Source organism: Mus caroli, unplaced genomic scaffold (assembly GCF_978045245.1).
Source record: "Mus caroli unplaced genomic scaffold, Mus_caroli_1 scaffold_6, whole genome shotgun sequence".
Classification (NCBI taxonomy): domain Eukaryota; kingdom Metazoa; phylum Chordata; class Mammalia; order Rodentia; family Muridae; genus Mus; species Mus caroli.
In genome coordinates this window covers 9,731,664-9,759,663 of record NW_028227261.1, presented here as the reverse complement: position 1 = coordinate 9,759,663, position 28,000 = coordinate 9,731,664, and the positions used below count along the sequence as shown (strand labels likewise).

At 39.1% G+C, this 28,000-nt stretch overlaps 1 protein-coding gene, 1 long non-coding RNA gene and 1 pseudogene across 3 annotated transcripts in view; 1 reads left to right on the top strand and 2 right to left on the bottom strand.

The window, feature by feature from the left end:
* LOC147004083 (uncharacterized) overlaps positions 1 to 10,317 on the top strand; it is a 149,380-nt pseudogene extending 139,063 nt beyond the window's left edge. Inside the window, exons 8-10 of the transcript XR_015047283.1 lie at positions 2,747 to 2,831; positions 5,749 to 5,875; positions 7,458 to 10,317. The product of XR_015047283.1 is annotated as an uncharacterized LOC147004083 (transcript). The remainder of the gene's footprint in view (positions 1 to 2,746; positions 2,832 to 5,748; positions 5,876 to 7,457) is intronic.
* The window catches only part of LOC110287984 (uncharacterized), a 517,828-nt gene that overhangs the window by 265,191 nt on the left and 224,637 nt on the right, over positions 1 to 28,000 (bottom strand). The gene's annotated exons all lie outside the window — the stretch shown is intronic.
* On the bottom strand, positions 14,148 to 18,119 carry LOC147004082 (uncharacterized). The gene is made up of 3 exons (XR_015047286.1): positions 18,030 to 18,119; positions 17,368 to 17,452; positions 14,148 to 14,641 (listed from the first exon to the last, which is right to left on the bottom strand). It is a non-coding gene; the product is annotated as an uncharacterized LOC147004082 (long non-coding RNA).

The following is a 28,000-nucleotide window of genomic DNA, read 5'->3' as shown; positions in this document are numbered from 1 at the left end:
TTTCTAAAATTGTTTCTGTTTTCTTTGTGTTTCTCAAATGTCTATAGCCAGTTGTCTTGTTTTCATTTGTTTTGTTTTCTTGTTCTTTCATGTATATGAGTGATTAGTCTGCATGCATGTTGGTGAATCACACAGGGGCTGGGTCTGCAGAGTATGGAAGAAGGCATTGAATACTCTGGCTTGAGAGCTGCCATTTGTGTGTTGTTATGAGACTCCAGTCACCTGGAAGACACAGTGCTCCTAAACAGTAATCCTCACTCCATCCCCTGTAGGTAGATTAGAAATATATTAAGTTCAATTGAGAAGACTGTGAACCTTTGTCTTGTTATGCTGTCTGTTTGGTTCTGCACAGTTTCTTTTTCTTGAACAGAAAACCAGGATTCACAATTAATACTCTCCATTATATAGATATGTTTCATCTAATATGACTTGTAATATGGATTTTATAGTGAAGTTTTCAGAAGATTGCTGGATGAAGTAATGATATTTCTGAGATTTTATTCCTTAGGACTTTACTCTAAAACATTTTTCTTGTATTGTGGGTAGTATATATGTTTCACATTGTTCTCTGTTACTTCTGTGGTACATAGTTTTCCTGTGTTGTACATGAGTTCTCTTATATTGATTTATTCCTCACAAGAACTCTCTTATTTCTTCTGCCTTCATACAAACTTCATTATCTACTTCCTTTGTTCATATTTTCATATATTTATTATCTAAGATAGCTGACTTAAGAACTAGTCTTTAATAATTTACTACATTCATATGTTCCTTAAACACTGTCAATATGAGTAGCCACTTTTCCAGAAAGTAACAGATTTTGCAGGTGTTTTCATTCAGGGCTTGAAAAAATATAATTCCCTGCTCCATTGATTTTAATCAGTAAGTATTTATTACTACTGTATGGTATCACAATGTAGCCTATTTTGGTGTTAAGGGATTTAATCAATGAATAAGTATTTATTACTACTGTATGGTATCACAATGTAGCCTATTTTGGTGATAAGGGATAGGACAAGACAACTGGAATAAGATGCACATGGTTATATCACGTAGATGTGACAATAGCTGGGGGTACATCTGGGAGCTGAAGAAACCAAATGTATAGAGACATTCCTCATGAACACTAGATGAGAATGTTATGGCCTTGTGTGACCACCTCATATAGCTATTTGACCTTTGTCTGCTTTAAAAATATTTGATGTAACAAGTCATAGTAAACTTATCTGGAAGGCTAAAAAGTGAAGAATTATGCCTATTCAGAAAAAGGTGTGTATTTGAGGAAATGTCAGTTTCAAGTTTTAACGTAGAAGCTGTATTTTCCTCATGACTTCATGGAGGAAGCATTTAAAACCATGGGTACACTGGTAGATATACATTGCCAGACAGATTGGTATTTCAGCACAAAGATCAGCGTGTAGGGAGAGCGAATGATGACTCCTTACACCTAGCAGACAAGAGAGGTCTTTTATTAGGTTGTATGCCACAGCAGCATGTCCAAGTCCTTTTTAGACAATGAGGAGTCTTCTGATATATCAGATTATTCTCCATGAAAATATAAAGCCAAGTGATATTTTCTTGTATTTTCAGTAGCTTATTAAGTGTATTATCAGATTGAAGTGTTCTCTTTAAATATTTGTAGTTCTTGAGTTGAAGAATTATGTTTCTTGTAATTTGAGAAAACGTACCTTCTCTGTATCCTTATTTGACACATTGAAAATCTTCCAGGTATTATTTGTAAGCACTACTGCACTGTGAAAAGGTAGTGTGGTGGCTTTGCACATCCTGGTCTCTTTTCTGAAAAAAGGAGTAGAATGATGACAGCTGTCTTTATCTTTTGTAGCGAGAGATGTAGGATGTTGGCTATTATCTTCCTTAGACTGAGGAATATTCCTTTTGTTCTCACAATACCCAGAGCTTTCAAGGTGATCCACTGTGATATTTTTCCCCAGGCTTTTTGTAACTGTATCTTCATGGTTACGAGCCTTCTCTCACTGTACATACATTGTGCTATGACTTGTTTTGTTTATGCCTGTTGGAATAGTCTTGCATCTCTGGCATGAAATCAAGTAGAGTTCACTTTCTGCATCCACCCGAAAGATTCTTTTTTCCATGGACATTGATGCACCTTGACTGTTACTTTTTCCTTTGTACATATTTTATGGTCATTTGTTTTGGAACCAAATAAAGCCAGCTTTTTGTGATGACTGTACAATATACCCCCTTTTCTGTCTTCTGCAATAGTTTAGTCTCTTTGCAAGATTATTGTGGGATTTTCTAAATCAACTTGTGAATTCTGAGATACATCTATTTAGTTTTCATGCAGTGTTTGAAGAAACACTTAGGACCTGGGTGTCAACATTTTCTATTACGTGGCCTAGTGTCACTACCTAGAAAGTTTTTTTCTAAGAAATCCTAATTTTCCTCATCAATTCTCATTAATTGGCATCTACTAGCCCTTAGTCTTTGACTCTAGTCCAGAAATATAAGTTTTCACTAATAACCCTGAGTATCAGTACTTTATAGCAGGTATCCATGTGCTCTGTGTTTGTGCCTGACGACTCCTGAAATTAGAAATCATCCTCAGATTATACTCATATTCTTTATCAGTCAAAATGTATCATGTCGGTAGAAACATTGGCAAGAGCCCTGGTATTACTTTGCTTTATTTTTTTAATGTGGTTTAGCATGGTCTCTAATGGCATTTAATTTATTTCATTATTTAATCCTTGATGTGAAATTTAAGAAGAATTTGAATGTTTGCTCCTCACCAAGGATCTGGGAGAAGAACAACTAAAAGAATGAGTGCCTCTCTGGTAAACCCTCCACAGGTCAGTATCCTGTCTTCATATCTTTTTAAAATCCCTTTTACATTAAGAACATTCAAGAGTTTTATTATCTGTATGTTGAATATTATCTAAGGGGATTATTTTCTATGCTCTTCATTTTCCTGAGTGATAATGAAAATTTAAGTATTTGGTTTCTCACGTATATAATAGCTTTATATTTTCACTGGTTTATATACTGTGAAGACATATAATTACGATCAAACTGCATGTCTCAAAGAGCATCTATTGGAAATGATGCTCAAAAAATATATTGATGACTATTTCCTACGTTGGATAAAGTTATATTAGTCTGGAAGTAAAGTCTCTTGTCCCACATAAATTGCAATACAGGAATGGTCAGGTTTTCAGACACAAGCTTATGAATGTGGATATGTAAATATGTAGAAACTCACATCACTAAGCAATATATGGAAGAGTAGAATTTGTAGTCGCATAAAATTATATGAGGCCCACCGTCTTGAATTTTCTTTTCTTTTTTTTTTTTCAAGATAGGGTTTCTCTGTGTAGCCCTGGATGTCCTGGAACTCACTCTGTAGACCAGGCTGGCCTCGTACTCAGAAATTCACCTGCCTCTGCCTCCCGAGGGAGGCAGAGGATTAAAGGCGTGCGTCACCACGCCCGGCTCTCTCAAAATATATTGCAGCTCACTATTATACCTGACTTCAGTCTCCAAGGTTTGGTGCTGAACTCAATGTTTTACGGGCAGAATGTGCAATTCTATACACATAAAAACATTCAGATGAACATGTATATACCTACAGAAAATAGTATTGCAATAAAAATAGAAACATTGCCACAGCCCTTCAGCTTTCCCTATGTAATGCATTGCTTGGCTGAAGAGGAATAACATAGGGTATATCAACCTGTCTTCCTTCTAAAGAAAAGGAAACAAAAAATAGAAAGGACATTCACTTACACTTGAAAATTGATGGTTTATGCACAGCACCAAGGCTATCCTCTCTAGAAAAATGTTTCAAATGTATTTCATGTGATGAACTACAAAGGTCAAGACCCCAGGACTTACACTACTTCTAAGGACTGGTACAAAAACAAAAGGAAAATAAACATGTCACAGGGACAGTATCTATCTATCTATCTATATATATATATATATATATATATATATATATAGAGAGAGAGAGAGAGAGAGAGAGAATTAAATTAGGTTTCTATACAGAAACAGCAAGTACCTTTACATCTTGGTATTTTTTTTTTCATGCCCTAGGTTTATAATTTGAGGCTCATTTGTACAATAGACAGTATATAACCTGTGTATTTTAGTTTTTGATAAACAAAGCAAGAAATGTAAATCATACTTCTCTATGCAATCTCAAATTCTGATACACAAATGGTCAAATTCTGACGAAAAGAAAGTTAAAATTGGGGGATTAAAAATTTCAGTTATTTAATATTCATGAAGAGTTAGAATAATTCTTCATCAATTTGAAAACACAATTTGAGCAAAGAAAATGATTGTAGTTCATTGGAATGCATTGCCACCTATGACATTTGCTTACACACCCATAACTAATCATTCTTCAGTGAAAGGCCATATGGCAGTTATGAAATTGTTATGCTGTGTATTGCTCATGCCAACTTACATAAAGTATGAAGTGATTTTAATGCTCACAAATACTGGTTTTTCTACTTTATGGTTTTGAATATATTTTCCAAAAATAACTTCCCAAAGCATTTGGTTCTCTGTGTCATACAGAATGTTCAGTGCTCTGTTGTTGCAGTTTTATGTTGTTTAACACAAAACCTCTGACATTCAGTCCATCCATTAATTCTGCATTTCATATTCTGATTCTACCTGTTTGCTCTAGAAAGGATGTAGCTTTGTAGTTAGGCATCAGATTGTCAAATAGATATGATATACTACAGTCATGGAAGACACAGCTGCACAAGGACTCAGCTAGTCTCCATATTTGATAAAGGTAGATATTGTAAAATTTGAAAACATATTTTTTGTCATCATAATTGATGATCTATGATTCTTTTTTATATCAGCCTATCTTTTATAAATGTACATTATGGCATCTAGACATCAAATGTACATCTTATATTCTGTAAATGTTTACTGATTTTGACATTGTTATATCAATCATTCTCAGAGAAAGATAAATCTAAAAAAGTCTATGAGTATTATAGAATTTATCTGTTATTAAAGTTAAAGTTTGTTTTTCTTCAATATATGTTGGTTACATTTGCCGGAATGTATGCATATGTGCTATGTAGTACTCAGTAGAGATCACTGGATTTTTAAAGGATTGGTTTTAACCATCTACTATTTAGTGCCATGTGAGTGCTGGGAAACAAATTTCTTTTTTTTTTTAAGACTTATTTATTTATTCATTTATTTATTTATTTATTTATTATAGTAAGTACACTGTAGCTGTCTTCAGACACTCCAGAAGAGGGAGTCAGATCTCGTTACGGATGGTTGTGATCCACCATGTGGTTGCTGGGATTTGAACTCTGAACCTTTGGAAGAGCAGTCGGGTGCTCTTACCCACTGAACCATCTCACCAGCCCGGGAAACAATTTTCATAATAGAGGACTTGAAAAGATATGATACATTCCAAACTGCCCACAATACTTTTGAACAAGGTTATGGTAGCAAACCTTTCATTTGCTGCCACTAAGGTCTCAGTAACCAAAGAAAATTGAAGAATATGAGAGCCTTTTTTAATGCAAGCAGTACGCTAAATCATTCTATAGGTTGTCTGTGGTAACGCAATAATTCATATCTTCAGACACAACTCCATGAACTTTTAGAATACATTTGTCGATCAATATCTTCTTGCCTCATTTATATCACAAGGTGTATCTTAATTAGTTCCTTTTTAACATACGAAAGCAATTTTGTCCATAGCACCTAAGAAGTTTTCTGTTACAGGATCTGTTAACCTTCAACGATGTGGCTTTGAACTTTTCATTGGAGGAATGGGAATGTCTCAATTTAGCTCAGAGGACATTGTACATGGAAGTAATGTTGGAGAATTACAACAATCTGTTATTTGTTGGTAAGAATGCACTTCTTGTTGAATTCCTGATTCTTTCTTTGAATTTTCCTACTTTGTGTTTATATAAACTCTCTGAAATATCTAGAGACCCCCCAAATGAGGGAAATTATAGTAAAAATCATAATTTTCATTGTTTCATTTACATTTCTCTGATTACTTTGGGAAAGTAACCAGTGCTCTATTCTCTGAGGTCTCTCCTCCCCACTTATCTAGCTCCAGTCAAGACTTTCACTTTCAAGAAAAATTAAGCAATCAGAATAAGGAATTGTATTTTTATACATATAATAATTGGAGTATTTTATTCTTACCACTGCTTTATACTATTCTCTTACTTATGATTTTAAAAAATGCACAAGATTTCAAGTGGATATATTGTTTGTGTGGAGATTTTATTATTATTATTATTATTATTATTATTATTATTATTATTATCTGTTTGACATTTGGTCTCTGTGTTTTGTTCTGGGACAACCGGATCTTTATCCTAACATTTTGGATGTTGAAACAGGACTATATAGTGGTTTCTAAGGACAATTTCATTTGCATCATAAATTCATACCTGACCAAAGCTATAAAGTATCACTCTGAAACCTATTGTAACTTTAAAATTAGAGCTGTATTGTTCAGAGATCTACTTTCTGACATTTCATTACAGATGGATCACTTACATATCCTAGTTTCTGCAAAGTACAATATTTTTTTCTTAAATGTTATTTTAATTATTACATTACAAATGATATACCCCTTGCAGTTCCCCTTCTACAAACCACTTATTCTATCCACCCTACTCCATGCTTGTATGAGGGTGCTTCACCCATCCACAACAGCTTCACTGCCCTAGGATTCTTCTATGCTGGGGCATCTAGCCTTTAGAGGTCCAAAGGCCTCTCTTCCAATTGATGACAGATAAGGCGATGCTGTATTATGTAAGCTGCTGGAGCCATTGGCCACTCCATGTGTAGTCTTTGGCAGGTTGTTTAGTTCTTGAGTGCTTTGGGGTATCTGGTTGGTTGATATTGTTGTTCTTTCTATGAGGTTGTAAACACCTTCAGCTCCTTCAGTCCTTCACATAACTTTACTTTGGGGTCACTCTGCTCCATCTGATGGTTGGCTGCAAGCATCTGCATTTATTTTGGTCAGGTTCTGGCAGAGCCTCTCCAGGAGTCAGCTATATCACGTTTCAGTTAAGAAGCATTTTACGGCATCAGCCATAATATCACTGTTTGATGTCTATAGATGGGATTAATCCCCAGGTGGGGCAGTCTCTGGATGGCCTTTCCTTCAGTCTCTGCTCCACTCTTTACCCCTGCATTTCCTTTAGATAGGAGCAATTCTGCGTTAACCTTTTTTATATGGGTTGCTGTTACCATTTTAAAGTAACACTTAGAAGACTATTATCAATTCTTGACATTTGATATATATCAGATTTGAGGGACATCTGAGGATCCATGCAATGATTAAAAAAAAAAAAAAAAGGAGAAACCTCTCTTGAGAGTATGAATACATTAGAACACTGATTATTGAATCATACTTACTCCTCATATAAGTAATCCCTATTATCCCTAATTCCCACTTTTTTCAGAAAATCAACGCATCTGTGGAAAAAATGAGTCAGTCTTGGATCAAGACATACAGCACATTGTCAATGAGCATGGGCATATCCGAAAGAAGTTTTCTAAATGTAATGAGCTTAGAAATGTGATTCATGAATCCTCCGAAAGTACACCTTATAACACTAAGCAAAGAGATGCCACTCTCCAATCCTCAAACCTAAAAAGACATAAAACTGGGACCACTAAAGAAGTTTGCACATATAAAGACTGTGTAGACTGTTTAAAGGGGTCTTCTATCATTAGTCTCAATCAAGGAACCCACATAGAGAAGAAAGAACACAACAGAAATAAAAATCTTGATGAGGTTTTGGTTTCTAAACATAAACCCGTTGTGAGACAAAACAAAAGTGAAATGAACACTTACACTAGTGGTGAATTTGACAAATGCTTTACTCAGAGTGTCAGTCTTCAAAGTCAGCACAGAATTTATCCAGGAAAGAAATCTTACAAATATAGTGAAAGTGACAAATGCTTTACCCAACCTTGCCATCTTAGTATTCATCATAGAATTCATTCAGGAGAGAAACCTTACAAATGTAGTGAATGCGACAAATGCTTTACTGACAAAGGCAGTCTGAGAGTTCATCAGAGAATTCATACAGGAGAGAAACCTTACAAATGCAGTGAGTGTGACAAATGCTTTACTGACAAAGGCTATCTGAGAGCTCATCAGAGAATTCATACAGGAGAGAAACCGTACAAATGCAGTGAGTGTGACAAATGCTTTACCCAACCATTCCCTCTTAGTATTCATCGTAGAATTCATTCAGGAGAGAAACCTTACAAATGTAGTGAATGCGACAAATGCTTTACTGACAAAGGCAGTCTGAGAGTTCATCAGAGAATTCATACAGGAGAGAAACCGTACAAATGCAGTGAGTGTGACAAATGGTTTACCCAACCATCCCATCTTAGTATTCATCGTAGAATTCATTCAGGAGAGAAACCTTACAAATGTAGTGAATGCGACAAATGCTTTACTGACAAAGGCAGTCTGAGAGTTCATCAGAGAATTCATACAGGAGAGAAACCGTACAAATGCAGTGAGTGTGACAAATGGTTTACCCAACCATCCCATCTTAGTATTCATCGTAGAATTCATTCAGGAGAGAAACCTTACAAATGTAGTGAATGCGACAAATGCTTTACTGACAAAGGCAGTCTGAGAGTTCATCAGAGAATTCATACAGGAGAGAAACCGTACAAATGCAGTGAGTGTGACAAATGGTTTACCCAACCATCCCATCTTAGTATTCATCGTAGAATTCATTCAGGAGAGAAACCTTACAAATGTAGTGAATGTGACAAATGTTTTACTGACAATTTCGGTCTGCGAAGGCATCAGAGAATTCTTACAGGAGAGAAACCTTATAAATGCAGTGAATGTGACAAATGCTTTACCCAAAAATCATATCAGTATTCATCAGAGAATTCATACAGGAGAGAAACCGTACAAATGCAGTGAATGTGACAAATGCTTTACCCAACAATGCCGTCTTAGTATTCATCAGAAAATTCATTCAGGAGAGAAACCTTACAAATGCAATGAATGCGACAAATGCTTTACTGAAAAAGGCAAACTGAGAAGGCATCAGAGAATTCATACAGGAGAGAAACCTTACAAATGCAGTGAATGTGACAAATGCTTTACTGGAAAACACAGTCTGAGAAGGCATCAGAGAATTCATACAGGAGAGAAACCTTACAAATGTAATGAATGTGACAAATGATTTACCTGAAAATCACATCTTAGTACTCATCAGAGAATTCATACAGGAGAGAAACCTTACAAATGTAGTGAATTTGACAAATGCTTTACTGAGAAAGTCAATCTGAGAAGGCATCAGAGAACTCATACAGGGGAGAATTCTTACAAATGTATTGAATGTGACAAATGGTTTGCCCAGAAATCCTATCTTGTTTTTAATCACAGAATTCATACATTAAAGAAACCTTACAAATGCAGTCAATGTGACAAATGATTTTCCCACAAACTGAGTCTGAGAATGCATCAGAGAATTCATACAGTAGAGAAAACTTACAAAAATGCAGTGAATGTGATAAATGCTTTACTAATAAAGGCAGACTGAGAATCAGATAATTTATAAATTTTGAAAAAAACCTTACAAGTATTTTGTACGTGATAAATGCAGTACCCACAACATCAGTCTGACAAATCAACAGATATTTCAAACAGTAGAGCAACATTATAAATGAAATGAATGAGATAATCCTTTAACAAGAAATATCATCTTAAAATTCATTGGAGAATTCTTCCAAAAGGGAAATTTTTCAAATACATTGACTGTTTGAATCCTTTATTTTGGCCTATCTCTTAGAATGTAACAGATAATGTATATAGGCAAGAATCTTAACAAATAAAATAAATGCTGAAATATCTTTGACTTCATTTCAGTGCAGAAAAAATATGTAAAAAAAAATTTTATGGGAAAAATAGTTCTCCTGGGGAAATGTGGCATATGTTTCACACGGGTAATATTCTTTTCAACAGTTAGTGCTCCACACTAGAGAAATATTATGAATCTGAAAACTTTTGAGAACCTTCATGCAATGTTCAAATCTTAGATAATGTCAATTATGAAGCTGGCAGTAACTGAATATATGATAATGAAGAAATATTTTCATTAAACTTTTACTTGTTCACCCTCAAATATTATATGATGAAGTCAGGTGTGAAAGCCAGAAGAATATGATGTTGTGCAACAATTCATGGAGATAGAAATGATCCATTCCAAAAGGAAACTAAATAAAGAGTGTACTATTGCCTTCAAAATATCTAATAAAACTGGCAGCATGTTGTATATTTAATTCAAATGAAGAAATTGACACAAATTATACTTGATAGTATATTTGACAATCTGAGCCACCATGACTGCATGTTCTTAATCCTATAATATACCTACAGATGTGAAGTGTGCTTTGAGTATCCAGTATTCATTATTCTTATCACGTCAATGTGACAAATGATTTATTGGTTTCACGTTTCAGGATAGTAACTGACTATGAGTCCCTTATGCTCTGTCAACATCTCCTTCCTCATTGCCCTGTAAATAAAGCTGAATATTTTAATAAGGTTGACTTGGCTGTTTTCAGTTTGCACTTACGATAATTAGATGAATAAATGTTGCATCATCGCTGGAACTATTTCTCATAAAGTATTTGCTGAAGTCATGAATATTTTCTGTAAACCTGTAACTTAAACTTAATACTTGTGATTTTCAGCTGGTCAATAACAACCTTGACCCACAAATGAATAATATGAATTGTATATAAGTGTTTAGCATTAGAAAATTTAACAACAGTGTATTAGAGATGATGATTTGTGTTAACTTAAAACGGAAGATTCTATGCAATATTCCAGGCTTACTGCGCAATCAGTACTAGGTTTATTAAAACAAACAAACAATCAAAGACAACAACAAAAAAACAAAACCAAACAACAAAACAGGAAACAAAAAACATGTAAAGGCATTTAGAACCTCAACAGTAAGTCTGCACTCTCTCTCTACTCTCTCTCTCTCTCTCTCTCTCTCTCTCTCTCTTTCTCTCTCTCTTGACTCAAGGGAATATGAGATAAAATACTACCAAAAATAAATGAAAATATAGCTTCATAGTTTTCAGGGATATCCATCCTGACTGTGCTATGTCCCTGCACAACTCCAAAGCTCTCTCCAGGGACACGTATAACAAGTCATTATGGTGTCCTGTCCTATTGTTCCTCATACTCCACTCTACCTCAAGGACTGACTAAGATTTCCATTCTTGTCCTAAATCATTTAGGAGATGCTCACATTTTACACACCTTAGAATGTACATTTTGGAGAAAAATACAACAACTCACTATTAAGGTATTAATCTCCTTTTTATTTCATATGTGAGTTTATCCATACAAATAGCATGAATCTGTAAATCTTAAAAGAAGTACCCTTTGTATGGTAGATGAGGTAAAATCTCATGCACAGTTTAGAAATCCAAACCTCCAGGAAATACATTTGGAAATACTGAAAAAAGATGAAAAATATTTATGCCAAGCAAAAGCATTTTATTAGAACATTTATAGTAAATTCAGGAAGACTCAGAAAATTAGGATCTAAGAAAATGTCATATGTTAAAATGAACAAATCTATTATCACTACACATTTTCCTTGATCTAAACATAATAAGGACAAATTTCAACTTGTGAGAAACTTAGTGATAACTATGTTATTCTCAGTAGTGGAAATTGTTGAACAAATCTATATCACTACACATTTTTCCTTGATTTAAAAAAAATAAGGGAAATTCTCAACTTTTGAGAAACTTAGTGAAAACAATATGTTATTCTTAGTATTGGAAATTGTTGACCTCTTCCTTAGTAGGATCAAACTACTAATAGACACTTTAGAGGCCCTTGTTTTCAAATGATCATTGGTATTTTCTATCAAGTGCTGCATCAGGGATGCTGATGCTCACACACCAGGCAATTTAAATTTAGGCTTCTGAAATAGCCCTTAACAGTCAGGAAATTACAACCACCTGGACAATCTCTGGATATTCCCGTTTCTTATGTTGCATGATTCTAGGCCCCACTGCCTGATGCCTTAGAGATCCTTATCCCAAATCTTCAGATATTTCCAGTGTCAGTGTAAAGTTCCAAATTGTGCACAGCAAATACACAACTTACCTTTTGCCCCTCATACAATATGATTGTCTTCATTCTATAAACATTTATACACCTGCTTCTTGTCTATGGTACAACAAGAATATGGTGAGGGTGTACAACATAGGTTCAGGTAGACTCACTGTTGGAATTATGTAGAAGACATGTGCAGATTGAAAAAGATGAAAGTCATTGGCTTAGGGAAATTAATAATATCATGTTTGAAGACCAAGAAAACAGGCTCACCAAATTTGGAAACATTCACTATTTGTGGATGAGCATTGTAAGATACACAATTAGAGCCACACTACAGAAGACTAATGGACATTCCCAGAAGACCTTCCAGTGGCTACAATTTTAGTAACCCAGCAGGACTAGGGCAGTACCTTGCATGGAAAGAAAATATCTCTTTAGCAGCAGGACAACTGGTGGGAGAACATGGGGATGGGAAACATTAGGAGTAGGTGGGAAGAATCATTTCTTGATTGAAACTGCTTTTTTAACAGGAGGATTCCTCAGAGAAACTGAGGGACTGAAGGAAATGGAGTGGGATCAGAATCCCCTCCTTGTCAGGAGTCTGCAAGCTGCAAGGTGTGGAACTAGGAGTAGAGCACACTGCCATGGGTCTCACAACAATGTAAAAATTCCCTTCATCTGCACTGTTGCCAGTTTAGGCCTTAGGAATTTTTTTCAGTCACTAGAGCAGTGGCAGGAACTGCAACCAAGAAGTCATGGAAACTCCCAGGTCAAAGGAATTGCTAGGCTAGTGGGCAGAAAGGCATTGCACCACGATTGAGTCCACTTTCTCTGCTGCTCATAAGAACTCTGACCCTCAAATTCTACTGGGCATTTCTTAACTGTGTTGGTAAATTGCTGACTGTGTATGCTTGACTTGTCCTGATATTTTTCATTTATCCTATTGTGTGGATATTTCCAGAGTAATTTCTAAGAGGATGAACTTGTCTTTTTTTTTTTTTTTTTTTTCATTTTTTTTTTATCATGGTTATATTTCCCTGGTGGTTGGAACAAAGCTGGTATTATTCACATCCATCCATGGTTTCTAACTCTTCTATTGTATCACTTTCCTAGTCAAGATTATTGGAGATTATGCATTCCCATGATGTCTTTAAATATTATTCTCTTAAGGACTATTTGAATTTTGATTGAATCTCAAGCAATATTTTAGCAATTTCTTTTCAGTTTTACCTGTCTTTAAGTTGTGGTTGTATAAATATGGCTTAAACAACAAAACACTCCTGGACTTCAGCTCAGTGGTTGCCTCTACGTATCTGCAACAGTGTCAATAAGCTCCTGATAGAGTCTGTCAGTGGACAGTCATGTCAGGCTCTTTCTGAGCACAACATGGCTTCAGTAATAGTGTCAAGGTGTTTTTTTTTTTTTTTCCTGCCCATAGGATGGATTGATCAAGGCAGTGGATGGCATTTTCTTCAGTCTCTGCTCCACTTTTGTCACTACATACAATTAGATATGAACAATTCTGGGTCCAAATTTTGAAGATGGTCGGGTGCCCCCATGCCTCAAATAGGGGCCATGCTTTCTACTGGAGATATTCTATTTAGGTTCCGTCTACCCACTCTTGAACATTTCGGCTAAGGTCATCCCCAATGAGGTTTGGGAGACTTCCACATCCATCTTGTCTGGGACTATCTAGATATTTGCCCTGCTCTTCATTCCCACACTGTTGTATGTTTCTATTAATACTCCAGGCCCTCTGGCCTTCTCTCCTGTCTCCCCACATACCTGATCCTGCCCCCGATTGTCCCTGATTCTCCCTCTTTTATCCACATCCCTCCCTTCTTCTGCCTCCTGGGATTATTTTGTTTCTCCTTCTATGTGGAATTGAAGTATCCACAATTTGGCATTCCTTCTAATTAAATTTTATGTGGTCTGTGAGTTGTGTATAATGGTATTCTGATCTTTTTGCCAAATAACTACTTATCAATGAGGACATAACATGTATGTCCTTTTGAGCCTGGGTTCCTCACTCAGGATGACATTTTCTAGTTCTCTCCATTTGCCTGCAAATTTCATGATGTTCTCAGTTTTAATAGATGAGCAGTATTCCATTGTGTTATTGAACCACATTTTTTCTACATCCATTCCTTGGTTGAAGAACATCTGGTTGTTTCCAGATTTTGGCTAATACAAATATGGCAGTTATGGACATAGTGGAGCATGTGTCCTTGTGTTATTGTGTATCTTCTTTTGTGTATATGCCCAGTAGTGGAATATCTGGGTCTTCATGTAGAATTATTTCCAATTTTCTGAGGTACTGCCAGATTGATTTCCAGAGTGGTTGTACCAGTTTGCAATCCCAGAAGCAATAGTGGAGTGTAACTCTTTCTCCACACCCTTGTCACCATGTGTTGTCACTTGAGTTCTTGATCTTTGCAATTCTAATTGGTGTATGGTAGAATCTCAGGGTCATCTGATCTTACTAGAAAAGCATATACTCAACAACACTGCAGCAATCTAGAAGAAACAGATGATATTCTAGATAGATATATTGTGTCCAGTTAAATCAAGATGAGGTAAACTATCTAAACAGTCCAGAAACCCCTAAGGCATTGGACTCTGCTGCCCTCAGAACTAGGGTACACCCATAACCATGACAGTGAACCCTTCTGTGAGGTCACAGAGGCCAAGCCTCACTCTGTTTAGGAAAGCTCAAAGGGTGTCCAGGTACACAGGTGCCTTTTGGACTGGTATCAAATTGATTGAAATTTTGGCCTCTAGCCTGTCTCTTCACCACCATTAAACACAGCTTGTAATAGGATTTCCCAGAAAGCAGCATTTCAGGAAGTTTCCCTCCTGGGCCTCATCATGATAGTTGATGACTTCTGAGAATGTCACTAAAGAAACAACTGATATGATCCTACACACACGCACACACACACACACACACACACACAGACTCATTCACAAATACATTAACAGACATAAATATAAATATGTTAAGTAGATGAAGAAGGGATGTGATATCAATGTCTGTGGCCATGCAGGAAATGGCCTATGAGTTGAAAATAAAGATTTCTAGGAAGGTTTACATGTTTGAAAGAAAACACAGAGAAGGTCCTGGAAAGCACTTCCTTATGGACCTGTGTAACATATGTTCCCTGAAATAATGGCATAGGGGGCAATGTAAGTAGTTGATCACTTATGAGCGTGAGTTTTGAGTCTTAAAAGCAGGTACTGACTTGACAGTTTCTTCCAGAGGCCTCCCTTCCTGGCACGTGTATGGTGTCTTCTCGTTGAGACTATATATAGCATGACAGGCACCCTTGTATTTACTGCTGTTCTGGCTTAACAGAACTCCTGTTGTGTCAAATAAGGAACACCTCAAGAACTTCACAGAGCCCTTGTGACTGCCATTCAGGTCCTTGCTCCTGCTCTTTCCTGCATGCCTTTATACCTGAAGGCACATGTACTCCTGTATATACACTTCCAGACCATGCACACTAACATACAATTTAAACATAATTATGTATAGTGTGTAGGGTTAGGAAGAGTGCTGGAATAATATATCCTGTTTGTGGGACGATGGGCTATACACAAACAGTCTGGTCTCCAGTCAAGCTGAGGTCTGAACTCTGGGACCCGGTGGTGATAATTCACCTACATGGGATGGAGGGAATTCTCTCATGTCTCCTGGAACTCTGGCTCATGTCAAAGTTACCGTCCCCTCAGCCCACACAGGAGAAGCATGGTTAGTAGTCATATAGGCAATGTTCCAAGCTTCTAACCTTCAGGCTAGACTCATCCCCAGTTACCTAGCAACAGTAAAGATAACAGCATACCATAAAAAGGGCTGTTTGACCCCTCCTCACTCTCTGACTCCTCTTGCTCTTAATCTCCTTACTCTCCTCTCTTCTTTCCTCTCTCTTTGTCTCTCTCCCTCTTACTCTCTAGACTTTCTTCTCTATCTCCCTTTCCCCCTTTGTCTCCTCTTGACCATGGCCGGTCTCTCTCTCTTTTACCTTCTATCCTTTCTCCTTGCCTTTCTATAATAAAGGTCTTAAACCATAGACTGTCTCTGCTCATCAAGGCCCGCTGCACAGACTCTCACCTGTGTGGGAACCTCTCTCCCTCAGCCCTCACTCCCATAACCCCGGGGCTACAGGGTGTTACTCCAGGGCCCCTTGTTGGGGGCTGCCCCTTGTCCACCCCCTATTGAGTGGGGTCAGTGGCTTAAATGCCCACCTGGGGCCGAGTGGAAAGTGTCTGGCAGCCCTCCCATGTCTGCCTGCCCAGAGCATAGGTAGAACTCTGGCGGGACGTGGGCTATCCTCCCTCCCCCCCTTCCCCAGCCTCTCTTTTAGTTCCCACACCTGTTGAGTACCTGCTTTCGGTCATGCTGGAGACAACCCCTGGACATACAAGACAAGATTATTACTGTGAAGAAGCAAAGTCCTTTCAGAAGCCTAGAGTAGGACCCTGGACACAATGGACTGCCATAGCTGATAGTTGTCCATGGCTTAGGGCACAACATCCGAGCTTCATCCTGCACTAGTCTGGAACCTAGAGTCTTTTCATGTGGTACAAGCTGGGTGTGACCATTCCCTAGGCTTATTTCTGGTGAGTTGTAGGTGTTGTCTCCCTGAGTACTTGTTTGGCAAGTTCTTTAGCATGTGCATATGCACACACACACACACACACACACACACACACACACCCTGCTGATACTGCAACAGTTTCTACTGCTTTAGCACAGGCCCTGCTAAAGGTCACTTCAAGGACCACATTAGGCTTCATACACTTCCTCACTCCTATCTCCCAGTACAGCACAATGAGGTTTAGTCAGGACTTCATCATGGGGATCTGTATATATTTCTCCCAACATACAGCCCAACAAACCTTCAGTTCCTTCCAGATCCCATCCCATCTCTGAGCTCCCTCACACCAATACCACAGCCTTTAACCATGGCAACAGGCTATATGAGGTAACAGAGGCTGACCATACCTCTCTCCAGCTTCTTCCCATGTGCCTAGATGTAACATGAGGAACGACCGTGCTTTCTCTCTTAACATAAAGTACCCTGACTTGTGTAACTACAACTGGTGAGCTGTAGGTGTTGTCTGAGTACTTGTTTGGCAAGTTCTTTAGCATGCGCATATGCACAGACACACAGACACACACACACACACACATACACACACACACACACACACACACACACACACACCTTTCTGATACTTACAGCAACTGTTTATACTTATTTGTAGCAAGATATGTGGCATCATTCCATGTCCTCCTCATGCACTTTCACACATATGGATGTGGACCTGCAGACATGAGCACATACGTAAAAACGTATACAACACACCTACAAAATGAAAACATGTATTTAAGTATAGAATGAGAGAGGAAGGTGCTGTCATGGCGTTTCCCATGATACTGGCATTGATGTTTGACTCATATTGTGGCAGCTCTCTGAGTACACATGCAAAGATTGCTACTGCCAGGGACTGAAGTCACCAGGGAAGATCAGATACCAGTGTCAGGGATGCTCTGCCTCCTTCCCTGGACAAGCTATGTGTGATGGTCAAATATGGGTGTGGCAAAAGCACTGTTCCCTCCTTCCTGGTCTAGGCTGGGGGCTCAAGTCCATGTCCATATATATATATGGCTTCTTTCCAAGGCCTCTCCTCCTGGTGAGTGAGGGGTTCTTCTTCCTACAGTCTTGAGTGGCCATTCCCACTACTGTGAGACTTCTGATCTGTTTCTAGCTCCCCTTAGCTCTCTTGAAGACAGTCTTAGAGCTGTCTTCAATCAGAAACACTTTAAGTCCCTCTCCCTATTTCTGCCTCCCCCACTTAAGACCCCAGTGAAGAAGTGCCTCGCACTGAGTGAGCTACTCACGTGATGAATTTCAGGTAGTCCATCCCAGAAAACAGCCCAAGTCTAGGCAGACACACGTGCTCAGTGGGAATCCCAGCCCTCCTTGCTAGACTCTGAGTTATCCTCAGGCTAAGCACTCTGCTATTACTAAGGCAGGGATTTACCCTGTGATGTCACAGAGGGCTCACCTCATGGCACTCTGAGAATCACAAGGGACATCAGTTGCTCAGTCATCTCCTAGTTTGGTCCATCCTGTTCTCTACACAACTGTTTCAAGCATCTTTGGAAACACTTAGCTTTGGGAAAGTAGCCGAACGTGTTTCTCAGACACTTCCCTGGGAATCACCTACAAGCATCTGCTGTCAGCCCTCCATCTTCCCACATTACCTACATCCTTGAGAGGAGGAAGACAGTGGATAGCACTGCTTCCTCAGCTCAAGTGTCTGTCCTCATCATCTCAGATCCTCTATTGCCATCATGGTTTATTGCTGCCCCTCAGCCCACAGGATGCCATCGTCTGCCCCTTGTCTCTGACTCCAACTGTAACCATACATACATAATACATGTAATTAATTTTTCTCTTATTTTAAACTACCCAATCCATCACATTTGTTAAAGAAAATGACTTAGCTTATATACTAGAGAAATGGCTCAGTGGCTAAGATCACTCGCTGCTCTTACAGGGGACCTGAGTTTTAACCACAGCAACCACATGGCATGGCTCACAACCATCTAAACAGCTCCAGGAGATTCAATGCTCTCTTTTGGCCTTCTTGGGTACTTAAGTGCACAAGCCCACATTCAAATATATACATAGATATATAATTTTTAAAGTAAGCAGCCAGTGAGAAGCACCTGAAAAAATGTTCAGCATCCTTAATCATCAGGGAAATGCAAATCAAAACAACCCTGAGATTCCACCTCACACCAGCCCGAATGGCTAAGATCAAAAATTTAGGTGACAGCAGATGCTGGCGAGGATGTGGAGAAAGAGGAACACTCCTCTACTTTTGGTGGAATTGCAAGCTTGGACAACCACTCTGGAAATCAGTCTGGCGGTTCCTCAGAAAATTGGACATAGTACTACCGGAGGATCCCACAATACCTCTCCTGGGCATATATCCAGAAGATGTTCCAACCGGTAAGAAGGACACATGCTCAACTATGTTCATAGCAGCCTTATTTGTAATAGCCAGAAGCTGGAAAGAACTCAGATGCCCCTCAACAGAGGAATGTATACAGAAAATGTGGTACATTTACACAACGGAGTACTATTCAGCTATTAAAAAGAATGAATTATGAAATTCCTAGGCAAATGGATGGACCTGGAGGGCATCATCCTGAGTGAGGTAACCCAATCACAAAAGAACTCACACAATATGTACTCACTGATAAGTGGATATTAGCCCAGAAACTTAGGATACCCAAGATATAACATACAATTTGCGAAACATATGACACTCAAGAAGAACGAAGACCAAAGTGTGGACAATCCACCCCTTCTTAGAACTGGGAACAAAACACCCATGGAAGGAGTTACAGAGACAAAGTTCAGAGCTTAGACGAAAGGATGGACCATATAGAGATGGATATCCGGGTATCCATCCCATAATCAGCTTCCAAACGCTGACACCACTGCATATACTAGCAAGATTTTGCTGAAAGGACCCAGATATAGCTGTCTCTTGTGAGACTTTGCCGGGGCCTAGCAAACACAGAAGTGGATGCTCACTGTCAGCTATTGGATGGATCACAGGGCCCCCAATGGAGGAGCTAGAGAAAGTACCCAAGGAGCTAAAGGGGTCTGCAACCCTATAGGTGGAACAACAATATGATCTAACCAGTACCCCCTGGAGCTCATGTCTCCAGCTGCATATGTATCAGAAGATGACCTAGTCAGTCATCAGTGGAAAGAGAGGCCCATTGGTCTTGCAAACTTTATATGCCTCAGTACAGGGGAACACTAGGGCCAAGAAGTGGGAGTGGGGTGGAACGGTTTGGGGGACTTTTGGGGTAGCATTGGAAATGTAAATGAAGTAAATACCTAATTAAAAAAATAATAATAAAATAAAAATGGCTATTATCAGAAAACAAAAATAACAATTGTCAGCCAAACTGTAAAAGCAAAGTTAAAACATTGCTACATGCCTATTCTTGGTGGAAACTTAAAATGTTGTTGTCTCTGAATGAAATAAAAATACAGTCGTAGCTGGGCAGTGGTGGCGCATACCTTTAATCCCAGCACTTGGGAGGCAGAGGTAGGCGGATTTCTGAGTTCAAGGCCAACCTGTTCTACAGAGTGAATTCCAGGACAGCTAGGGCTACACAGAGAACTCCTGTCTTGAAAATCAAAACAAAAACAGAAACAAAAACAAAACAAACAAAACAACAACAAACAAACCAAAACCAACCCCCCCCCCAAAAAAAAAAGCAGCCAGGACATGGCAGCACATACCTTTAATCCCAAATCAGAGACAAGCAGACCTTTTGAGTTTGAGGACAACCTGGTATATGCAGCAAATCTCAGAATAGCCAAGGCTACACAGAGAAACCCTGTCTTGAAGAAACAAAAAAAAATCAATAACAACAATAATAATAAATAAACAATTTAAAAAAGAAAGTGGTTTATCTTGCCACTTCTCTGTTATAAGATCCTAGCAATTGTAGAGCTAAACAACTAGCTATAAGAACAGTACAAAGACTAACCAATTCCTACTACGTTTATAGTTAGTCTAATACTGCAACAGTGAATTAGAGATTAGCCTGAAAAGGGACAGTCTCAGGCAGCATAAGAACCTGAGGTTCCTGGGACTCTGAGAGCCAGCCATGTCTGTGCAGCTGAAAACACAGGGAAACCAGAATACTGAAATGGTAGGCAGAGTTCAGTTCTCTTGTTCTAGGTTCTTTAGACTGTAAATGAAAAGAAAACTCAGTTCAGAATTAATCCACTGGATAGAGATTTCTAGACTATATTGTAGAATTATAGAACTTAAGAGAAAAAACCAAAACTGTATGGTAATTTGAATAGGAATGGCCCCCACAAGGCTCAAATATTTGAATGCTTGGTCATTAGGGAGTGTCACTACTTAAAGAGATTCGGAGGTATGGCCTTGCTGGAGGAAGTGTGTCACTAGGGGTGGACTTTAGAGTTTCAGAAGCCCAAGCCAGGCCCAGTGACTCTATTTTCCCGATGCTTGTGGATCTGAATATAGAACTCTCATTTTTCCCGTACCACAATGTCTTTGCACAGGCTACCATGCTTCCTAGCCATGATGACAATGAACTAAACCTCTAAAACTGTAAGCCAGCCACAATTAAATGCTTTCCTTTTTAAGAATTGTTATGATATTGGTGTTTCTTCACAGCAATAGAACACTGACTAAGACACTTAGGAAGATTAAAATTATCGAAATGTCATTGGGTCTCCCTAATTATTTTTTCCTCCCTCCTTTCTTTTTCTCTCTTCCCAACTTTCCTTAGCCATACCTACTCTATCCTTCCTCATCTCTCTGCTGTTGTACCTCTCAATGAGGTCTAGGTTAACCCATGTGCCATCTTTCATGTATTATAGGTTAGAGTTGGCGGTAGAGCCGTGGACTCATGCCTCTCCAATTTTTCTACCAGAAAAAAAGGGGGTCCTATTTTCTTGGTTCTTATTTTAACCCTCCAGAGAATCCATTTGAGCCTGGCTTGGATCCAGTGCTCATTCCATGGTGGGGAAGAAGAACATGAGAAATGGGCTGTAGTCAAGTCCTACTGTTAGGGCAGCGGGTGGGGAATCTCCCCCAGAACAGAATACAGTTCCAGTGAAGTCGGGGAGGCATGATGGCTATGAGAACCCTGAAAGAGCCATGAACTTAGAAGAGGAAGGCAGATTTTAGAAGCATTTCGAACAACAAAGAAAAAATTGTGCATAGGAATTGCACCCATAGGTGCTAGAAAGACGTGCCTCCAGCTGTCCCCTATCATAGGATATAACACAGTTGCCCTTCAATGATTAGAACAGCCCTGCCTTCCCTGAGGGAAGATGGAAGAAAAGCTAAAAGGTAGTATAGAAAGAAAAGACAGTATTCCTCCTCACAGAAAGTGAGTTCCAAGACTCATCACCCCAGAAGTACACTTTCTCTCAGGCAGAAAGTCCTTACTGTGCCAAGAGGATCCCTGTAGAGCTCCAAAAGCCACTCAGTGTCTGCCTTATAGCCATCTACTGATCCATCTTGAGAACTTCTGTGGCCTTAGCAATGTGTGGGAAGAGATACACTGAAACACTCTGTCTTAGTCAGGGTTTCTATTCCTGAACAAAACATCATGACCAAGAAGCAAGTTGGGGAGAAAGGGTTTATTCAGCTTACACTTTCCACATTGCTGTTCATCACCAAAGGATATCAGGACTGGAACTCAAGCAGGTCAGGAAGCAGGAGCTGATTCAGAGCCCATGGAGGGATGTTCTTTACTCGCTTCCCCTGGCTTGCTCAGCCTGCTCTCTTATAGAACCTAAGACCCAGAGATGGCACCACCCACAAGGGGCCTTTCCTCTTGATCACTAATTGAGAAAATGCCCCATAGCTGGATCTCATGGAGGCATTTCCTCAACTGAAGCTCCTTTCTCTGTGATAACTTCAGCTTGTGTCAAGTTGACACATAAAACCAGCCAGTACAAATGGTATATCTACTAGTACCAGTTTTCATAAGCCACACCACCTGATTTTAGATTTTATTCCTCTTCTGAGTTTCCTTTCCCCTCATACATTTGTTTTTATTCCCAAGTCATCAAAACGGGTTTTGCCTTGAGCTCTTCAGGGAAAACAGGACAGAAATTAATTCATTGATGCTTATGTCAGTCACTGTCTAAAATGCTTCTTATGTATGATGACTTCAGTCAATAGCTATTTAAGTTAATTTAAATTCTAAGAAATAATATTAAATATACTAGACACTGGTCCAGACATCATTGCTTCAAACTCTGTAAATAGCTTCTGAATTTTCGTTTGTAAGTCAAAGACACAAACCTAAAGGCATTCATTTTTTTTTCTGACTAATTTCTTTGCAATTATGTAATGTTTGGCACATTCATGCTACACACGTCTTTGAAGCTAATGCTATTAAGGAAATGCTACTAAATCAACTATAAAGTAAGAATTTCTCCTCTCATTTATGGATATTTATTTTTTTAATTTTACAGATTTGTTGATGCTAGACAGTCTTCTTAGTTTTTAAACTATCTGGAGTCTTAAATACTATGTAGTGTTTCTCCAGGAGGTGGAGTGTTAGACTAGAGAAATTTTTTATAGAAAACATAAATCACCTAATGGGCTCCCTAATTCTTTTAATTGCATCAATTCAGCAGAATCCAATTACACTAGACCTCAAGAGGCAGATATATTTTACTGATTGCATTACCATAATAATGATGGCATAGTGACAATGGCGAGCGTTTCTAATTCCTCTCATTCTAACATGGCTTATCAAGCCAAGCCGTACATGAAGCCTCCTGGCATTTCTGAAAGAGAAATCATGCACACAAATAGCAAAGAAAGAGCTGCCTCTGAAAGTCTCCACCTCCCAGGAGTCTTCTGCCTCATGGAAAAGAATGTCCTTCCTGACTTTGGTAATAAGCCAAGAGCCACGTGACCACTTCCAGTCTGGGAACTGGTCAGATTGCTAATGTCCTCCCAGGGACACCAACTCCTGCTTTACACGTCTGTCTCTCAGGTCCCTCCCTGCTTTAAAACCCCTGGTTGGACCTGGCCTTGATAGAAGCATCTTCTTAAGCCCTAGTGCTGGGATCAAATTTGCTGAGACCATTTGGAGCATATGGCTCAGACAACTCTTGATGCACACTCTGGATCTCAAAACTGCGAGTTGCAGAACAGCAGCCTAGTGGGGTAGACTCCTCTTCCCACCCTCTATCCACTGTTGGTTGGCTGCAGTGCTAGTGTCCTGAAAGGTCACAATTTAGGTGACATCCCAGAGCTGGGTCTCAGCAGAAGTCTGCTCAAAGCCATCAAGGAGCCTAGGAGAGTACTGCTCCTGAGATGCACAGAATCATCCATCCATCTTCCTCTTCACTCTTCAAATGAGAAAGTTAAAGCCTAGGAAGGCTTTGTGACTTGTTGACATCACACAGATGTTCAGTGGCAAAAATGAGGATAACTGCTGTCCCACCTGTCCCTTCTTCACACTGGACATCCAGAGCTAGTTTTTAGGAGACTCCTAATGATCATCATAAAGAGAAAAAGAAGACATAAAGTTCTGCCCATGACTGTAGAGAAGGTATGAGGTTGTTTCAGAATGGTATTGTAGCAATCGAAGCATAGCCTCAGAGGACTAATTGACTGGCTGGCTAGCTGGCTGACTTCTTACATTTTTATAACACTTTGAATTGGATTTGGGGAAAGCACCTCTTTGCCACACATTTTCACCCTTAGAAGTGCATAATCAGGAGATGGACAGTCTACTATGACCCAGGCCACCTCTGGCCTCATTTAATTAATATAATAATTAGAATAAGCATTAATAAATTTGCAGCATGATGGAAGCATATTTGAGAAATCATGGAGCATGTGAAGGACTAAGAAGAGCCCAGCCAAACACAGGCAGGGAGAAGGGGGAGACAGTCTCATAGCTCTCCTGACTCTAGAATGCTGTCCCTCTCCTTTCTAGCCCCAAGTCTTTCGTTCTCTCCTGGCTTGTCCACCTGTGGCTAGCTGCACTGTTCAGTGAGTGTTCCGTGCATAAGACAAACACCAGGTCACACATTCAAGCAGCTGCCTTAGCAACCTCATTGCCTACCCTATCACACACAAAGGTTCTGCTGACTCTCACTTGTTCTGAAGGTTCCGATACAGATGAAAGAACTTTTAATCCTCTTTCTCTTCCTTAAGTATTTCTCTAAGTCAGTAGGACTCAGGAGCAACTTAGGGCCAAACCAAGTCTAGATAAAAGACAAAGTGACTTCTCATTGCATCTGAGACTAGTAGCTGGTCAGAAGTTGCCATACAGTGAAGGACACAAGGTTTTCAGCTATGTGGTTCCAGGAGCTGTTCATGTTGAGCTCAGATTTCTCAGGACAGTGAGAAATAGACCAAGGCATGAAGATACAGAGACCTAGGAGGAGCATCTGATCTCTTTTTTGTTGGCTTCAGAACCAGGCTTCCTCACTCCAACCTGATGGCCTTGACAGTCTACAGTGCTTCAGTCAATGGAATTATTCATCTAACACTCCCTCAAGATGGCCTGGTAGTCCACCAGTGGGAGAAGAGGCTCTTGGTCTTGTGAAGATTATATGCCCCAGTACAGGGGAATGCCAGGGCCAGGAAGTGGGAATTGCTTGTTACTGTCTTAAAGGACAATGGGAACTTATCTTCTTAGGAGATGGCATGTCTACATAAGAGTAACGCACATAGTGCTTTAAAGTATAAAGTCAGATTACTCAGTCATATATCCATAACTGCCTCATTCCCACCCCATATCACCGAGCATGCTCCTTGGCCCTTCTTTTGATGGGGGATGAGGAGTTGGTAAAGTGCTTTCTTTATAAACGTGAGGGCCTGGGGTCATATTAACAACCTCAGGCAGATCCTTGGCACCTGTTCATCAGCCCCTAACCTACACACCAAGTTCCAGATCAGTGAAAGTCTCTATCTCAAAAGAAACAAACAGAATCCCTCTTTTCTTCCGATCCTGTTTTCTTGGTGATAAATGTTTCTCTCCATGCCCCCCTTCCTTTATTTCAATTTTGCTTTTGTTTTTATCTGTTTCTTTGATTGACTCAATTTCCTCTTTTCATACCTCTCTCTCACTGGCTTAGCATTCTGTGAGCTATACTAACTGTACAGAATGGGGGATCTAGTAATATCTGTGACACCCCTGTTTATGTTTCACAAATGAGTTTCCAATCTCTGAATATTCACACCTACTTCTATTGCATTTCAAAGAGACAAAAATGCATTCAGGTTATTTATCACTGTAGTGTCCTTTGTCTAATATAACATATATATGTAATTAATATAATTATATTAGTTATAGTAACTCTTACTAGTAACACTGTATTTTATATTCTATTCTACATTCTATATCATATTATCAAGTATATTAATTATTATATTATTTTATATATTACATGTTATATATTTTATATTATATATCATATATATTATGGTATATATGCTATATGTTATCTGTTGTATATGATATATTATGTATTATGTATTGTATATTATTATATAACTATATTAGTCATAGTAAATATTAGAGAGAGAGAGAGAGCACGCACCAATATAAAAAAAGACTGATTTTTGTTCTTATAATTATATTAGAAAACGTCTTGCCATGTAGTCTGATCTGCTCAGAACTTGCTATTGAGAACAAACTAGCTCTAAGCCTTCAATCCCCCTGCCTAACCCTCCTACTCTTTGGCATTACAGAATGAGTACCACCATGCCTGCCTACTTGTTAATTTGGATCACTCATATTGCAATAGTATCTTTTCCTATTTCTATGACCAAATATCTGATAAACAACTTTTAAAGAAAAAGCATTTTTCTCATATTATGATTATTGCTGTTATTCTCACATATACCTTAAAAAATACAGTCCATCATTTCAGGGAAAGAAAGGCACGTTACATCACATTACAGCCACAGCCAGAAGATGAATGCTGCTGCTCTGCCCACTTTCTCCTTTTTGTTCGTCCTGGAGCCCCAGCCCAGGACTGCCCACACTCAAGCTAGGTCTTCTCTTCTCATTTAACCTATCCAGACAAACCTAAACATGTGGGCCTGGGTACCAGAGGTTTTCCACAGAGATCTCTGGCCAGTCCTGCTGCGAGGGTTCCTGTGAAGGGAAGTGAGTGCAGGCAGGGAGATGAAGTCTCTGCCTTTTCTTCCAGGTCGCTCAGTAACTCCAAGCTGGCCATGCACTGAGTCTTGTCTGGCTGAGCCTACGAGAAGCCAAACCAGTGAGGCCTGTGGAAGGACCTCAGGGAGATCTTCTTCTGGAGAGAAAATCTCTTCTCAAGTGTTACAGCTTTTGGAACAAAAAACTCAGGGGACAGAGTAGTTCTCGCTCACCTTTAATTTCCTGGATAGAATTTATATGCTGTTTTGGGGGTGATTCAGGCTTAGACAGCAGGTACCTCTCATTGGGTTGGACTGAGAGTTTGGGGGAAACCTTATTTGCATGTGGGAAGGCTTGGTGGTGCTCCTAAATGACTGATAGCCACACACCTCTCTTGTGGGGGCTGTGGAGGTGGTAACTTTGATAGGAGCCGAGGGTCCAGAAGACATGATCGAATGCCTTCCGTCCCATATAGGTAGAAATCACTACCCGGGGTTCAAGACCTATGCTCGACTGGAGACCAGGCTGTCTATGTGCAGCCCATTGCTCCACATAAACATACTTTGTCTCCACGATGATTCTAAAACCAATCAGGTAGACAATGAAGATTAACCATTGTAATAATACTGTGTGCCAATTTACAATGCATTCTAGCTGTTAGGTAACTGATTAATTCTCATTTTTACATTTGATTTCGTTGGTTTGTTGGTAGTGCTAGGGATATAACTTAGAGTCCCAACATGTTAGACAGGAGTTCTAGCACTAGGTCACACCCCTATCTGTCATCTTTACTATTTTTAAATTGCTCCTTAATTTATACCACTTTCTCTGCCACAAGAGGTATACACAAACATTTGAACGCATTGTTAAGTAAATATACAAAATAGTATATTCTAATTTATATCTTCAGTCCCATGAGACAGTAATCAAAACGAACACAGCACCAAGGAGTAATTGCCCTCCTGGTACACTCCGTTTTCTATCATGCTGATTCTGGACATGAATCAGAAACTACATGGTGACCTTGATGTTTCAAAGTCCAACCACTTGTAACACCAACGCTCATTTTCTGCCCTCAAGCAGCTTGTCTACCACTTCAAACACAATTAGTCTCAGAGTTAAAAAGGAAAACATCCCAGTGCCTCCTGTTCAGT